An 18,763-nucleotide genomic window follows, 5' to 3' on the forward strand; every position below is an offset into this window, starting at 1 on the left:
AGAGACCTCTTGGCCCACAAAACATAAAATAGTTACTAATTGGTTCTTTACTAAAAGTTTGCTGACTCCTGACATAGAGGTCATTTGTAGCCTCATTTGTGTTGGACACAGCAGGAGAGAAAGTAGACAACAGCACTAGATTTCCATGCGTGCTTGGGAATATAAATATGTGGTTATAGAAAAGATTGTCCGCCTTACACTGCATGTGAAAGAGATTCACTTGTCTGAGAAACACAGGCTCACAGGATTCTTGGAAACAGGGAAGATGGAATTAGGGAAGGGTTTAGTGGAAGAGGAAAGCTGTGATCCTCCAAAACGTTCTTCCTAGAACCTTTCATATATAAATATAGGGGGTTCCTTCGGTCAGAATCATTGTGTGACAAGAAGTGAAGTAGGGGTCCTTTGATTTAGAGTCTCTTTCCTGAAGAGTCTATTTTTGCAATCTCTGCCTAGAGGGTTTCATCTCACCTTCCCATATTCCAGAAAGATGCCCATTCCATGGTCCTCTGAAGAGTATTTTTGACTTAAGATATCTTTTTGGCATCCATCACCTCGGTTATTCACACCCACAGAGGACTCGCTTTCCTACAACCGCATCAGGCCTGAAGGGTTGGTGGGACCAACAAATAATTAGAAATATTCAAAGGAACATCTGAAAATATGTAGGACAAAAAAATGTAGAATTGTTTCATGAATCTGTTGCTGGGATTTGTGGGGGGCGGGGACCAGATTAATGCCAGTTTGATGTTGTTTGCAAGGATCTGGGTCTTTGTTCTTTGGTGTAGGAGGAGTACAAAAAAAAAAAGATCTATTTTGAATTCCAGCATCTCTGCCTCTGTGTGGTAAGGCAGGTTCCTACCAGAGATTTGCCCCTTCAGTCAGCATCCCTATTGCTAATCCAAAGCTTTATACTCATATTCAATATTGTTAAAATAGCATCAGTTATGAATGATTCTTTGTAAGCATGAGTATTCCTGTTAGGGAGGAAAGGTGCTTTGTTTTTTTTTAAATAAAAATACCCACCATTTACCAGACCCTAATCAACATTAGTTAAAGGAGTTCTTCAGCATTTTATCTGGATTCAACTAAAAGAGGATTAAATTGGCCTTTCACAGGAACAGCTACATGAGAATGTCTTGCTTTTGTTTATTTTAGGCAAAAGGTAGCCTGATGTTTAGACCAAGGAGGTAAATATCCATCTAAGCACTTGATCCTTATTTTTTAAGGCTCTCTGAAAGGTGAAAATCTAATTTAAGTGAGTTGTAAACAAAACCCCTTTCCTCTCTTTCCTCTGCTCCAGGAAATCTTAGGCACAAAAAGGATAACAAAGCAGTTCCTGGAATGATACATTTGCATGGCGCCCCAGTAGCAGGTGGGGGGAAAAAGTCATAATAAAAGAAACAACCTTAGAAAACAGGCTTTTTATCTCAAAGATAAAATGTCTTTCTTTTGGTCTTTCATCACTTTCTCCTCCTTGGAAGGCTCCCCTAGTCCCAACATATTTCCATTAAAATAATCAAAGCTACTGCACTGGGATGTCAGATGCATCTCTTTCTTTGTGGTAATCAGAATTTAAAATTACACAGTTGCCTCTGAATTTCTCATTCACAAAGCTAAACCACTGATAAGAGATAAAGCACTCTGAAGCCGCTGCTTCAGCCGGCAAGGCACACCGCACGCATTAGCACTTTCAAAAGCAATGTGATTTCTATGGTTCTTAAAAGCTTTCTTCATAATAGAGTCCTTGAAATTTCTCAAGACAGGTCTGTATGGCAAAGGGAAAAGAATTACTTGTGGGAGGTCCTCCTTTGAGCATTGTTAGAGCACAAGGATAAAAGAAAACATCCCATTTGGGGTGACCCATGCTCCATGGGCTAGTTTCTTTGGTTTTATCCCCCCCACCTTCCTTTTATAGATACTGACAGAGTAGGAAGTTAGCATCTTCCCTTGAAAAAAAAAAAAAGAGCTGTCCAATAGGATGCAACAGGAGATGTGATGTCGGAACAGCATTAACGATGTTATTAAATCCATCAGTAAACAGTCTCAAACATACCAACAGCAATGCTGTCTCCTTAACTTCTGCCCAACAAGTAGTAATATCAGTTCCACTTCCGTGAGGTTTGCAACTGAACAGAGGAAAAGTTGCTATAGGCAAGAAGTATTTTTAGAGTCCAAATCCAGCTGTCACAATGGGAAACCAGAATAGTGTTCCAAAATGCCTCATTAGGCGTTTGGACACCCTCACTAGGGACTGAAGGGATTTGCTTCGTCGCTGAACATTAGCTAAGGTCAGATAAATAAAACAAGCATGAGGCTGCCCTCTTTGGGAGAAGAGCGAAGGAAACATCTGTCTTACATAAAATCTACTCTGCACTCCTAGACTCGCCTAGTAGTCCCACTTCTTCCACTGTCTTTGCAGCCTACTTCTACATTTGGGCTATTTTGGTGAAATCAGAGAGAGCTCAGATGTTCTAAATCCCAAGCTGATCCATGAGGTTACATAGGAGCAGTATAGCAAAGGACTGTCTGAGGGCAGGAAGATGATATTTGTTGACAGAGAAGACATTGGTGCTTCTTTAGTCCCCATATTCATGTAATTTATGAGGTCCTAACATTTTGGGGGTCATAGGTTCTTTTGAGAATCTGAGCAAAGTTCTGAAATTTCTCCTCAAAAAGAATCACACCCATGAATTTTGCATAAGGTCAAAGAGGTCTCCTTGGACCCAAAGCCTATACTAAGACATGGCAAAAGTTGGATTCTATTTCTCCAATTATAATATTTTATTAACTAATATTCATTGAGCACTTACTGTGTACTAGCCACTGTGCTAAGTGTTTTATACACATTCACTTATTTCATCCTCAAAACAATCCTTTGAGTTAGGTTCCATTATAGTTCCAATCTACAGATGTGGAAACTGAGGCTTAGAAAGGCTGGGAAACTTACTCAAAGCCACTAGCTAGAAAAAGCCAGAGCTGGAATGTAGGTCTAACTCCAGGCCACTATGCTGTGAAGTCACCAACATGTCAAACTATTTTTCGAGCTGTTAAGAAGTGTCTCCTACCAGTTTTTAGAATAGTCCTTCTTGGGTGGATCAAGCTATAAAACTTTTATCTCCCTTCTTTCTATCGTTTCTCATCTGTGACAGCATATAGTACTGAAAGAGAGATACCTACAGTGAAAATATAGAAGATCTGTCTGAGTAATAGAATCTGGAACCAAAAAAAAAAAAAAAAATGGTTTGTTCTGTGATTATTGTTAAGTAAGTCAGGCTTCTTGTCCTTACAAATTTGAAGATGCCTGGGTTGTCAGCCTTACATTTAAGAGAAAACTTTAATACTCAATGATCTATAGTTGCGGCTAAACAAATCAGCATTTCTGCTCACATACCTGTCCTTCCACTATAACCTCACTTTGAAAGACAAATGTCTTATTTTAGGTGAGGTCTTTGATACCATTTGGTTATTATTCTTCCCTACTTTTAGTTGTGGCAAGACTCTAGGAAAGAATCAAATAAATAGAAAGGAACTCGATCATCCCTATTTCCCTACAAGAAAATAAGACGAGAAAGAATTCAATTAGCATTAGGCATTCAGGACCCAAGCTGGCCACTGTGGGATAATCGTTTGAGTCCCATACCTCATACCTTGTCAGTCATCATTAATGGCCTATCACCCTCCCCATGTGCAGAATTTTTCTCACCAAAGCACTCAGGCCATCACTATCAATTGATCTGAGTTGGAAATGGGACCCACCTGCCAATTCTTGTTGCAACAGTGGCACCCTTTAACCTTGAACCTGTACATTTGACACTGGTGTCCTAGTTTCAGAAAAGAGGTTTGTGGCTTTCCAACGACTGACAGAGAAGATGAGTGCATCTGAAGTTCCTTACAACTTGGTGGCTTTAGGGCACTTTCATCTTCTAAGCCAAGGGATCAGGGTTTGATCTCTAAGAGTTAAAAGAGAAAATCGTTTTGAAGAATTAACTCAGCCAGGGACCATCCAAACAGGTTAAACCAGTATGCCCTCCTGCAGGTCCTGCTGTCAACCTGCCCCCATCCAGAGCTGAGTGACCACAGCAGCAGAGGGTGAGGTCCAACCTGCTTTTCTGTGCTTTCTCAACAGCACATATCTGATCCCCTGGAGGGCTGTGGACACAGCCTCTCACTGCTCCTAACACAGTCAACCCCAGTGCCAACCAGGGCTCTGTCGTGCTGCTGTGACTCAACCACCCCTTAAACCTTAGTAATGGCATGAGCTAAAAAATGTCAACTATCCTGCTTTAGGGTAAGTCTTTCAGGGATTTTCTTTTACTGGTATATGTGTCCAAATGGCAAATCAGGAAGGGGTACCTTTAAAGGGTCTCATGGAACTAACATCACCAGAGCCAGCAATCAGGTTCCCTAGTAGAGAGGAGAGATCCTGGCAAAGTAGAAGGAAGAGTCGGCAAGTCTGAATTTGGGGTGGACACAAAACTACCCTAATTTATATCCAGTGTTTGGTGATGGGGGGAACAGAGTTTTCCATCTGTTAACCATCTCCCCAATCAAGTTTCTCTCTTTTTGAGGCCACGAAGAAGCAGAGACACATTTCTTAAAGAGGTCGTGTTTGAGAAGGGAAAGGTAGGGGACCGTCCATCATTGCACTGGCTAAATGCACTCCTGGAGAAGCCAGATTCTGGTGCTTTACACAGTAAAAATAAGGTCATACAAGTCTCATTTGCTTGGAGATTTTGAAAAAGGAAGCCCATTCCCATAAAGCACTTGAGTTCAGCCTTTGGATTATTTTTTTATTTGATTTGGTTGTTTTTCTCTGGGTTTGGGTGTGATGTAAGATGAGCTTTTTAGTTTTGTTTTGAATAACATCAATCCTTGCACACTCTATGCAAAAATTTTGTAAGCATTGCAATAATGCTATGAATTACAAGGAACTATTTTAACTTTATTACACTTTCTGTATAAAAAAATTTGTATTTAATATTATTTCAACTGCAGTCTTGTAAAATATATTAATAAAAATAATGATTGGTAAGAAGGAAAGCACCCTTGTCCACTTCTTTAGGGAATTCCACTTTCACAGTTGATAAATCAGTTACTCCTATTGACTCTGCCGCAGAAATAAATTTTCAGGTTAACTTCTCCTCTGCATCTCTTTGATCAGTGGCCTAACATGTTAGTTAAGCCACTGTTGGTTCTTAGGAAGAGAGTCACACAGGCTGCTTTATAAAAGAGAGCTTATTATAAGGTAATACATGGCCTGGAATTGGGGAGTCCCCAGCACTTGGTGAAGGTAAGGGAACAGCCATCCTCTACTGCTTTCCTAAAGACCTGGACAGGCTCCTTTTGCTATAGTTTACCACTCCCGTCTCTAAATCATTGAAGAAGCCAGTCTGCTTGCTCTTATCAGCTAAAATATTTTTAATCAGGCTACCTTAGCATTCCTGGTCAGCCTTATGGATGAGCCACCTTTTAAGCCAGTTGCCCATCCCTGGTCCAGTTTTCATCCTCTTCCACACAATACCCTAACCCTAATCCCCTATCATGGCAGAATACACCACAGTCAATCCTCCATTTCAGCCTCTCACCTCTCCTGGCCTTCCAGAGTGCCATGTTTTTGCACATACTATTCCGTCCACCTAGAATGCCCTTCCATGTAGCACCACCCTATCACAGGATATCATCCGTCAAGATCCCATTCCCATATCATCTTTTCTCTTATCACCCTTATCATTCTTCCTTGGACCCCCCATTAATTTGTTCTAATTTCTTTTATAATCCTACATTGTATTGGTACTATGATTTACCTACTTACCTATCAGCCTGGGACTCCAGAATGCTTATATTCATTTTTGAAGTTTATAAAGGAGTAATGACATACCTAAATAGATTCTCATAATTACATGTTAAGGTAGAGAGATCATTTCCTCATCTAGGAAATCGAAGACTAATTTTACATCTCCAGTACATGACACAACCTGTGTGCCTTCTCAATTGTATTTTCACCGTAGGCTACATGCCATCAAATTTAGCTCCTGACTACAAATGACGCTGAAGCAACATTACAGAATCCTCAAAGGTAAAAGGCTATGACAAAAATGTTATTCACAGGCAGGGTGCAGTTTATCTCCAAAGATGCCATAATTTTATTATATGGTTTCATTTTTGGGGAAAACTTATCCCCAAAAATCTAAATCAAAGAGAATGAAATCAGAGAAATCACCTTTCAAGATGCATTGGTGAAAAACATGTTGAAGCAGAGCTAAAATGAGAAACACTAATGAGAGGGAAAGCCTGTTACTGATGAGTCAAACTAATTGACATAATTGTTACTACAAAATTAGAAAACAGATGAAATACCGGGCAACTAAAAAAGAGCTGTATTCATTTTCCTCCATGGAAGGAAATTTTTTTAAGAGGCAAATAGGTATAAATCAGCAACTTTTACATCTCCTCCAACTTGACTCCTTTGAAAAAGACGTAAAAACTCTGTAGTTCAATTAGCAACCAAGCCCCACTTTATCCAAGGAAAAGGGCCCAGGATACAGAGCTGGGGAACGGGGATCAGAGTACAGAGAAATAAACACGTTTCAGAAAAAGCTTGTGAGTAGCATGTATGAATTAGCTTCTCCAATTAAGTCCAATGACAGGTTAATTTTAGTCTGTGGATGCTGGTTTTAATTATCCTCAATAACACTAAACGTTTGTGGTTCAGGATCAATGTACAGCCCCCACTGAAGACCCTCCTAACCCATCAGTGGAGAAACAGCAGATCAGCCTTTGAGACTCCCTGGCGCAAGTAATTAAACATAATGATAGAATCCTTGTGAGATATTGCAAGGAACCTCTTAGAATGTAAAATGAGTATATAAAATGTGAGAAGAGGATCTTCCAAATGATGGTATGTTTTAATTGGAAGTAAGATTTTGGAATGGCGATGTCTAGGATAATAGATATTAAATCAAGGTAGAAACTATAACATTAAACCATCTGTTTTAATCTATTAAAAGACCAAGTCAAGGATTGCATTGAAAGACTTGGTGGGCAAAAATTAAGCTATAAAGCTTGAATAAAAAGAAAATCAATATTTTAAAGTAGACTTCATGGTAAAAAGTATTAGGGGAGATTAAGATTAATAATATATAATGATGAAGTTCCTGTCTTGCTGATTATACATAATTAAACCATTATACTGAACAGGAGAGTAACAAAAGCCAAAACTCCACAACTTTGAAGTGTAAGAATAAGGAAAAAATTGACAAACCTAATTGCTCTTTATCTTATAACTTACAAGTTGGAAAAGCATTTTAAAAAATCCCACACACCCCTACACATGGAATCAAAGAAACTTCTCTTTGTCCCATGATCATATAAAAGAAAGAAATATAATCTCAAAATGAAAACATTAAAGAAAACTTTTCCGACTATATTCTCTGAAAGCAGAAATGGATGGTATGTTTTATATTAACATAAAACCCCAGGAATTTCAGATTGAAAAACACTTCCCTAAGTAATTAGTGATTTGAGAAAGGAACCCAGCCTATTTAAAGAATTAAAAACACTACAAATTATGCAATTTGGCCAAAGCAGTCTTCTGTCATGATAAAAGCATTTAAACTTATCATAGATAAATGAACAAAGCATTCAACTTAAGATTTCAGAATAATCAACGAAAGAGCAAATATCAATAATAAATATAAGATGGCCTAAATAATTCTAAATGTTACATCTTAAAAAGTAGAAACAAAAATCTAAGACAAAACTGCTGATAAATATTGAAAAACATGAGAACAAAAGTTTGAGACACATAATAAAATTTTAAATGTTATAGCAACATGTTATTTCCTCATAAGAAAAATAGAAAACCTCAATCATGTACAATTTGAAATTAGCCCAAATTAACAAAGCAAACGCCTGTGCTTGTTTCTTAAGTAAAAGTAAAATAGTTTTATTTAGGAAATTCTATCCAAAACATACCTTTTATGACATTAACTCATATATTTTACATATAATGTACAAGCATACATTCATAAATTTATGCATAAAGAAAAACTATCATGAGATCTGCTGTAACCTAGGCTAAAAAATGTAAAATTTTGAGAGATAAATATAAAATGAAGAGACTAACTCTTAGCTGAACAGACTAAAATTGATTTTTATTTCCTTCAAGTTAATTTGCACATTTAACAAAATCCCAACAGAAATTTTCTAGGAAGCAAACAAAATAATTCTAAATTTTATTAGGCACAATAATTTTTTTAAAAAAGGCAAGGAATGTTCCATACAAAAAGCCACTAAAATGATAAAAACCTAACAGACTATTTAAAAGCACAACATAGCAATAATGAAGATAGTAATGTTTCAAAAACAAAAACACAGATCAATTGTACTTGGCATTATTTCCCTACCTAGAAAACATCCTCTCCTTTCTTTGTCTGGCTTACCCCTGCTCACCCTCTAAGATCTGGCTCAGACATCTTCCCTCCCGGAAGGTTTCTGTGACTTGCGTTCTCGACAGAGCGAGCAGCCCTTTCTCTGTACTCTTAGGGAACCCTGGACATACATCTATCACGGCTTACATTGTACTGAAGCAACCTATCAATTCTTCTGCTCACACCACTAGAATGAGGGCTCAAGAACAAAGGCACAGCTTCCTCATTATTTTATCACCTAAGCCTAGCCCAGTGCCAGGTACCTAAGTAGAAATGGTTGAACAGACCAGAAAACCCAGAAATAGACTCAAGTGCATTTACGAATTTGTCTTATATCAATGTATCACTTCAATCTACCATTTGTTCTTAAGCACCTCAGAACAGAGAGCAAGAACAAGATGGTGATCTCTGCATTCATTCAGCTCACAAGTGGGCAAACTTGACAATGAAACAAACAGCTGCAGATATGAAATAAACAATAATGAGGTGTACATGGTGCCAGGGAAGCAGGTAGGTGGAATGCCATTACAAACCAATAGAAAAAGTACTGATTATTTGATTGTTACTAGGAAAACTGATCGGCAGTTGTTTTGGTGAGAAGTTTCAGATTCCCAACTTAAAATACCTCCAGTGGATCAGAGTTAAATATTTTTGTTCATCTAGTATCTACTGAATGTTTATTCTCTTCTAAATGAAAAACACACACTCCTTGCCCGTGAATTTCTCAAGAGTCTAGAGATGGACAGAAATGTAAAAAGGCCATTACAACATAATATGGAAGAGCTGTGGAAAAGATTAAAAAAAAAAAAAAAAAAGGAAATTGACCAGCAATCTACCTATGATTTGAGGAAGGATGACAAAAGAAATTGCCAAGAGGAAAGACTAGCACATTCAAACATGCAACTCTCTAAGTTCTTGCTTCTCTCACACCACGCCACACAGAGAACTCTTTTTAAAACAGTAAAATAGTAGCAGTAAATAAGAGAAATGGTTAAAAAGTATGTGCTCATAGGAACTCATGCAAATTAATAAGAAAACCATCAAGACATCACTAAATAAATGACCCAATAATAAGCATGTAATCCACACAAACAAAAATATACACTCTTTTTTCCCTTCTAAGACACTGGAAGATGTAACACAGAATGAATAACTGCTTTTCAAGAAAAACAAAGGAACTTGCCTACCTTTTCTATCAAAAAGGAAAGGTGAGACAAATACACATCTCTGCATTGGTGCAGTGGAGTGGACACTGGTATGTATTTTCAGAAAGTAATTGGTCAGTAGTTTTAAAGAGTCATAAAATTCTTCATACCCTTTGGCCCAGTAATCCCATCTTCAAACTTCATCCAAGCAACAATATTTGAAGAGGAAAAAGTTGTTAGCGACAGCGATAAACATTGCAACAGGATTTAAAGATGGGAAAAATTAGCAGCACTACCTAACCAGTTGAAAGGGAGGGCTACTTAGATCATGGTTAGTTCAACTTTATGGACTAGCATGCTGTCTTTAAAAGGGTTGTGAGGATTTTACAGTAAAGCAAATTATAATGTTGAGTGTGTAAGATGATGTATACACCTGAATCAAGACTTCTAGGGAAATTGAAAATGAAGCAAGCTGATTTATTTGGATGGTGGTACTGTAGCTATAGTTTTCTTATTATCATTTTTGTGTTCATGTTTGTATAATAAACTTTTTCAAAAAAGACTAGTATCTGCTCTTTTTCTGTAAAACAGAATTAATAACACATACTTTGACCCCACAAATAATCGACAAGAAGGAAAATGTATAGACCCAAAATCGTTTACTGCAGTGTTTTTTTTTTTTTTTAATTTGGAATTTGCCTTTTTCCCAACAGTAGGGGCAATAGGTAAATAAATCATGGCACGTTCAATCAATGGAATATTGTAAACATTAAAATAATTTTGGAAACCATAGGACAATATCACATGTTTAAAATAAGTCAAAAAGACCTATAATTACATGAAAGCTAACTGCAGCTGTGAAAACATACATATGTATTGTTAAGGATGAAAAGGAACCACTAATACTTTTAAGTTACATTGTTAAGGTGATATAAATATGGTTGCTTATTTCTGTTTTCCTAAACTTTCTTAAGTACAGTGACTTTTTAATAGCTAATTTTGTAAAATGGACAAACAGAAATCAGTTTCAAGCTTAGCCAAAGAAATTATTAATTTTCAATTTTCAGTCCATTTCTTCACGTCTACCAATGGGTCAAATTTGAAAAAACCTCTGAACACAGAGAACGCTAGGGATTTAAGGTGGTCTCTCCTTCCATTTCACATATTCTCATTTTTTTATGAGATCTTTGAAAATGTTCTTCTGGGCCCTGTGATGGTTACAGAGCTCAACTATGGATTTGACATCAAAGAACAGACCACACATCTAAGCCTTATTTGGGCACCAAGATTGTAGGAACTTGGCTCCCCTGCTGGACTTCAAGTAAGGACCAGGTGAGGAAGAGCCCAAACCTTCCCCTTTTTAAGAGATTTGAGGGGGGAACCCAGAGAAAACTTTTACCACGACTTGAAATTTATAGCTACCTTAAATTGTGAGGATAATAATTGATACAGTCCAGTCCTGGACACTCTTTCTGATCAATGCTCTCTTCATTTACTCTCATCCCTCAAACTCCCCCAAATTCTTCCTGCCTCAACATTCTAGGTTTGTTTTGTCAAGTTAGACCTTATATTCTCTGATTTCAAGTGGTTTCATACAGCCTTAATACATCTTGAATCCATCCCTCTCATGATTTCTAGGCTTCATAACCCACCTTCCTTAGCTCCCATGATACTGCAATTCATGATTCCTCCTGCAACATCTGACTTCTCCTCTCTGTAATAGACTCCATCATAGATAACCCACCAAGGTCCTCAGAACCCGATAATTAATCCCTTCCCCAGTACTACAGACAGTTACCACAGGGGTTCTTCTCTACTCTTTAAAAGTGAATTATCTGTCATATACTATAATCTGACCCAACTAGTTTATATTCCTTAATCTTTCCCTCTCTAGCCAAATAGGTATTCTCCAATAAAATTATATTTCTTAATAAGAAAAGAGATAAACATAGAGTGATGGGTACAGATACAGAGGAAGGGCATTGGTTTGGCTGTCAACTAGACCTGTGTCTGAGCTAGACCGATGTCTAAGACCAGGTTCCCTCATAAAGAATGCCAGTAAATTCTGATCTCAATAATCTTATCCATCCCCACTCAGTTCTTTTCTTTAGATTTCCTTAACATTGTGTGTATAGTTTACTCTTTTCCTTGAAGGAAAAATATTCCTTCATCTCTCCTGTGTCACGTACAGACCCAGATTTGTTCTCTCGACCCTGCCCACCTCAAGAAAATTCACCACCCAAATTCTTGAAAACAGCCTATACTCCCTTCTTCAGTTTGCACACTTATAGTCTTCAATCTAATTTTTGTCCCTAGGTCTAATATGATGTTGATCTCTAAAAAGGTCACCACTGACCTCCTAGTGGTCAAATCAGGTTTTCCAGTGGCTATTTCTCCATTTTGACCCCATCCAGTCCCGAGTCCACACTCTTAAGACCATGATGATGGCTACACAGCATCCACTTACCCGTCTTATTTCCTTCCAGAACCCCATGTGGCTCAGGCACCCAGCCTGCCCCATGACATCCACATGACTCCAGGAAACAGGAAATTTTACCAATAAATAATGGATAAATTAAACCAAAGCACCTACGACTCCTTAGTCTTTGTTTTCCATTTTGATGAAAATTTGATGATTTCATAGTATCCCAGACAGATCTCTGACATATGTTTCAAAATCTGCACTACTGACTTCATTCCTCTGACAGCTCTATCAAGATTCTGAGTTACAAAAACATTTCCACAGAGAAACAGAAAGGGGTCCGTGCCCAAGTCCTTCACCACAATGTTAAGTTTATACCACCAGCCTTTCCTCATACTTTCTCCTTGCCTTTGACTCTTTCTTTAGCTCTTGTTTCTCTTTGGACATCAAGCTTTCTTTGTCTATACAATGAGTACAGTTGGCATAAAGGCAGTGACCTTTCTTTTAAGCTTTTTTTTCCTGCCTCTGCCAAACAGGGTCTTCACATGAATTGCCAAATAATCCTTTTAAATTATCCAACTTCACTGTCACAGTAACTTTATAAAATAAGCAGGACACATATTTCATCTTGCAAATGGGGAAACTGAGTCCCAGAAAGACTCAGTGACTATCCCAGTTTACACGCCCAGCAGAGGAAGATCTAGAGTCTCTTCAGTGCATTTATGTTTACTGAGCACCAACCACGTGCAAGGGGTTCCAGGCCCAAGTACCACTGCTCCTTCAAAATGTGGCACATCAACCTTGTTTCCTGTCTGGCCATTAGTTAGTTATGTGACTGTGACAAGTCTTGAGTCTTGCCTCCTTCCTCTGTAAAATGAAGGTGTCCATTGAATGATCTCCACTAGTCCTCCCATCTAGTGATCTCACATAGTGCTCTGTATGCTATTTCTCATCAGACTGGCCAGTTCTGAATGGGACAGGACTAGCCCATCCATTCACTGGCCAAGTAATTAATGAACATGTGCTAAGTGCTGGCCATGCTTCAAGGTGTTTGGGGATTATAATAAACAAGACAGGCATGGCCTCCATCGTCATGGAGTTTATAATCTAGTGGGAAGGGGCAATGCAAAAATATGTAATACAGATAATTTCCAGACACTGGAAATAGTAACAGTAATAGTAGTAACAGAATTAAACTCCTCCCTGAGGAAGGTGATATCTGAGCTGAGATTTCATCAGAAATCAGGCACACAAAGGACTAGTAGAAGGGCACTCCAGCAGAGGAAACAAAGTTCTTAGAAAAGTGAGGTCATTAATTTCATTAATTAGAAAGACTGAACATTCAACTACTTTGCTCTTCTTCATTTTCTTCTGTGAATTAGACATACGGAATGTAATTACTTTCTTTTACCTGATGGAAGAGTATGAATATTATCTTTCCCTCCAGGACAGAACACTCTTTTTAGGTACTAAGGATGGCTTCTTTAATTGACCATCAAGGACTCTAATGAAAAAAACAAAGGGTACAGGGAGAAGCCAACAAGAAGGGAGAGTACAGAGATTCTGTGAGGTTAATAAGAAGGGAACAGAAGTCAGAGAATTCAGAGATCACTAGTAGCAGACCCCTCACACTACACCATGCCAAGGAGAGGCCAAAATTTCCAAAAACACGTTATGCCATACCAGGGATTGGAGGCTGGGCTCCAGGGACCAGAATCCCCCACTTCAGCAAAGATTCCTATGCTTCAACATCCAGTCAATGTGATGTACTGAGCTGACATTTTAATGCCCACACTCTGATCTAAACACATATCAAGTGATATCTAAAACCAGATAAACATAGCATAAAGCAGAAACTGATGAAAATTCAAAGCATGTGAGACTAAAATTTTGGAGTTGCTGATGCCCAGGACCAGAAGCAGACAGAGGCTGTCTGTGGGCAATACCCTCACTGCTTAAAACTAAGGAAGGAAGGATGAAAGAAGAGGGGGGAAAGCTTGCAGCATAATAGGTAATGAGAAGCTTCCTGCCTACAGCATAAAGAGAATTAGATACAGCCTCATTACAAGCACCTGGAAGTATCCAATATTTCCCTGATGTTGCTCTGGGGGAGAAGACTTAGCAAGTAATGTAAAACTTATTTCTAGACTCAGGTCCTAGACAACTCAGATAAAAAAATCATTTCAGTCGAAGAAAACCACCAAAACAGAAATCTGAAGCTGAGGTGGGGGCGGAGGGTGGGGAATCAAAACATATGAATGAAACTAAGAGTAAATAGGTGAGCAATAAGCCAACAACTTAAAATTTTCAATCCAGATGAATTAATATTATAGAATAGTCTGGAAAAGATTTTCATATAAGTGATTATCTTCAAAATAAAAACATCCTTAAAATGGAAAAACAGATATGAAGCTAAAAAAAGACTTCTATGAAAGTATCAGGTAGAACTTTTGGAAATAAAAATTAGTCACTGACTGAAATAAAAAGTTAATAGAAAAGATAAACTCTGGAATGGACACAGTCAAAAAGAGAGGCAGCAAATTGGACATTAGTATTAAAGAATTCAGCTAGAGTGTAGCGTGAAAAAGGAGTAATTCTTAAAGTATTAAGAGGGATGGAGATTAGATGCAGAAGTACAAATATATGCTTAATTGGAGTGTCAGAAGAATAGAAGATTTGTTGGAGAAGGAATATTAAAAAAGATACACTAAGGATTTTCTAGAATAAAAGATAAACAAGAGTTATCAATTTTAACATACACTCAGAGTACTGAGCAAGATAAATAAAAATAAATTTATAGACATTTAAATAAAACTGCAGAAATTACGTATAAAGAGAAAATCTTAAAAGCTATCTGAGAAGGGAAAAAAGAGTTATAACCCACAAGGAGATAACACTGATATAAACACAATCAGCTTGTATCATTTAAAGTGCTGGCGGAACATAATTATCAAGATAAAATGGTTTACACAGTTAAACTATCATTAGACATAGAGCAGGAAAAAATGTACACACACACTATATATGTGTATGCGTATGTGTATGTATGTGTGTATATATGTATATATATATATATATATATATATACACACACACACACACACACACACACATATATGTGTGTGTGTGTGTATATACATATAGGATGATGGGAAACCCTCTAGAACAGTGGTCTCCACCTTTTTTGGCATCAGGGACCAGTTTCATGGAAGACAATTTTCACATGGACGGAGGCGGGGGGGATGATTCGGGTGGTAATGCGAGCCATGGGGAGCGATGGGGAGCGATGGAGAGTGGCAGAGGAAGCTTCCCTCCTTCGCCTGCCTCTCATCTCCTGCTGTGCGGCCCGGTTCCTAACAGGCCACGGACCAGTACTGGTCCATGGGCTAGGGGTTGGGGACCCCTGCTCCAGAAGACCTTTCTGGAAAAGCTACCAAATGATGAACTCATAGAAGAATAAAAGTTACCATAGGAGGATTAAAAAAAAAAAAAGGCAAGAAAGTAGAAAAAAAAGGAGCAAAGAATAGATGATTCAATTACAAAATGGCTAAAGGATTCAAATAAACATTTCTCTGAACAAGATATAAAAATGAACAGTAAGCACTTGAAAATATGTTCAATATCATTAGTCATTAGAGAAATGTAAACCAAAACCCACAATGAGATACCATTTCACACCTAATAGAATGGCTATAACAGATAGACAATAGCAAGTATTGGTAATGATGTGGAGAAATTGGAACCCTCATATGTTGCTGGTGGGATGGCACCTTGGAAAACACTGTGGCAGTTTCTCAAAATATGTGGTATATATTTGTACAAGGGAATATTATTTGGCAATAAAACAGAATGAATTACTGATACATGCTACAACGTGGATGAATGATAACATTACGCTAAATGAAAGAAGCAAGACACAAAAGGCCAAATATCATGATTCCCTTTATATGAAATGTCCAAAATAGGCAAATCTATAGAAGCAGAAGTTAAGTTAGTCAGTGGTTGATAGAGGTTAGGGGAAAGAAGAAAGAAGAGAGACTGCTAATGTATATGGAGCTTCTTTTTGAGGTAATTAAAATATCCTGGAATTAGATGGTGGTGATTGTTGCACAACTGTGAATGTACTAAAAGCTACTAAACTGTACACTTCAAAAGTGTGACTCTTGTGCTTTGTGATTTATCTCTCAATAAAATTATGATTTAAAAAGTTTGAGAGTGGTTGGCTATAGGTAAAATAGTATTTATATGGAAATGTGTAATCTTAATGGTGTATAATAGAAAAGAAGGAATCCAGAAATCTAAATATGTAACCATCTACCTCAAGAAGTTAGAGTAAGAAAAGCAAATCAAACTTAAGACAGACATAAAGATAAAAACAGAAATCAATAAAGTAGATACAAACATACACAGAGAAAAATCAGAAAAGTTTTTTCTCTGAAAAGATTAATAAATTGATAACCCCTTACAAAATTAATTAAGGAAAAAAGAGAGAAGACACAAATTAACAATATTTAAAGAAAAACGGGTTATTACTACAGAGTCTTCAGACATGAAAAACTTCACCAGAGGATATTATGAATGACTTTATACCAATAAATTTGACTATCTGGATGAAATGGGAAATTCCTCAAAAATGCAATTTACCAAAGCAGACAAATAGAAATAGAAATTTTGAATAACTAAATATCTCTTAAAGAAATTGAATCTATTATGTGAAAACTTCCTAGCAAGAACTCTCAAGGCCCAGAAGTTTTCACCAGTGAATTCTAAACATCCAAGGAAGAAATAACTCCAATATTTTGCAAAACTTTCTAGAAAATATTAATGATAGGAAGGTAACTTCACTCTTTTTTTGAGGCCAGCACAACCTATTATATTTCCAAACTATAACAAGGAATTTACAAGAAAAATAATTATAGACAAATCTCTTTCAGGATGATAGATGCAAAAATTCTTAGCAAAATATTTCTAATTCTATGCCACCAAAAGCATAAGCAACAAAATAAAAAGACAGATGAATTAAACTTCATCAAAATTAAAAACATTTATGCAAAGGACACTATCAAGAAAGTGGTAAGACAACCCAAAAAACGGGAAAAAATGTTTATAAATCATAAATCTAATAAGGGCCTAGTACCCAGAATATATAAACAATACCTACAGCTGAAAATCAACAAACCACCAACCTTATTTTAAAATGGGTAAACAGTTGAATAGACATTTCTCTAAGAAAATAATAAAATCACCAATAAGCACATAAAAAGATGCTAAACATCACAGTCATTAAGGATATGCAAATCAAAACCACAATGCAATATCACTTCATACCCACTAGAATGACTATGCTCAAAGAAATAGAAAATAGTAAGTGAAGTTGTGAAGATACTGGTACCGTCATGCGCAGCTCAAGGGAATGTAAAATGGTGCAGCCACTGGGGAAAACAGTCTGGTGGTTCCTCAATACTTTCAACATATACTTACCATACAAATCCTAGATATATTCCAAAAAGAATTAAAGAGGTTTTCAAATAAAACTTGTACACAAAAATTTATAGCATCATTATTCATGACAGCCAGAAGATGTAAACAACCTAGGTGTCCATTAACTGATGGAGAAACAAAATGTAGTATATGCATACAATGGAATATTACACAGCCATATAAAGTACGGATACATGATACAACATGGACCAACCTTGAACATGGTATGTTAAGTGAAAGAAGCCAGTCACAAAGAACCACATATGATTCCATTTATATAAAATGTCCAAACAGACAAATCCATATAGCCAGAAAGTAGACTACTGGTTGCCAGGAGCTAAAGAGTAGGGGGAATGGGATGTGACTGTTTAATGGGTACAGGGTTTCCTTTTGGGGTGATGAAAATGTTCTAGAGCTAGACAATGGTGATGGTTGCACAACATTATAACTGTATTAAATGCCCCTAAATTTTATATTTTTTAATGGTTTAAATGGTGAATTTTCCATTATATTAAGTATACCACAATTTAAAAATGCAAATTGATTCTAGTAATACATGAAGAGGCAAATATCAGGATCAGATGGAGTTAATTCCAGCTATGCAAAAATGTTTTAACATTTAAAAAGAAATCAATGTAACTCACCATACTATCTGGAAAAAAAGAGGAGAAAGAGAGAGAGAAAGCATTTCATTATCTGATAGATTCAGAAAACTAATTCAAATGTAACTCTGTGATAAAGTTAATAAGAGAGTTCAGCAAGTTTCCTGGATATACGATTATGAAAAAAAAAAGAAGAATGTTCTATACATTAGCAAAAGACAGTTAGAAAATTTAATAGGATGAATTATCCCATTTAACCTAGTAACAAGATCTGTGAATTACTTAAATATAAATCTCACCAAAAATATATTAATCCTACCTGAAGAAAATGACCAAATTTTATTATAGAATATAAAAATTTTGAATAAATGGAAAGATATTCCTTGTTAGTACATGGGTAGATTCACTATCATTAAAAAGTCTATTTTTTCCAAAGTAATCTATTAATTCTCAATGCAATTTTGATAAAAATCCTAGAGTTTCTTATGGAACTTGATAAGGTGATAGTAAAGTTTATAGAAGATAATGGGCGAAGAATATCTAAAACAATTTTGAAGAATAACAAGTCAGAAGAACTCTCCCGAGCAGAGAGAAAGAGTTACTATGAAGCTATAAGTGATTAAAATAGTGCTTTTTTGAACCAGAGATAGGCAAATAGACCAGAGGAACAGAATAGAGAGCCCA

This window comes from Balaenoptera ricei, chromosome 3 (assembly GCF_028023285.1).
Source record: "Balaenoptera ricei isolate mBalRic1 chromosome 3, mBalRic1.hap2, whole genome shotgun sequence".
Lineage (NCBI taxonomy): Eukaryota > Metazoa > Chordata > Mammalia > Artiodactyla > Balaenopteridae > Balaenoptera > Balaenoptera ricei.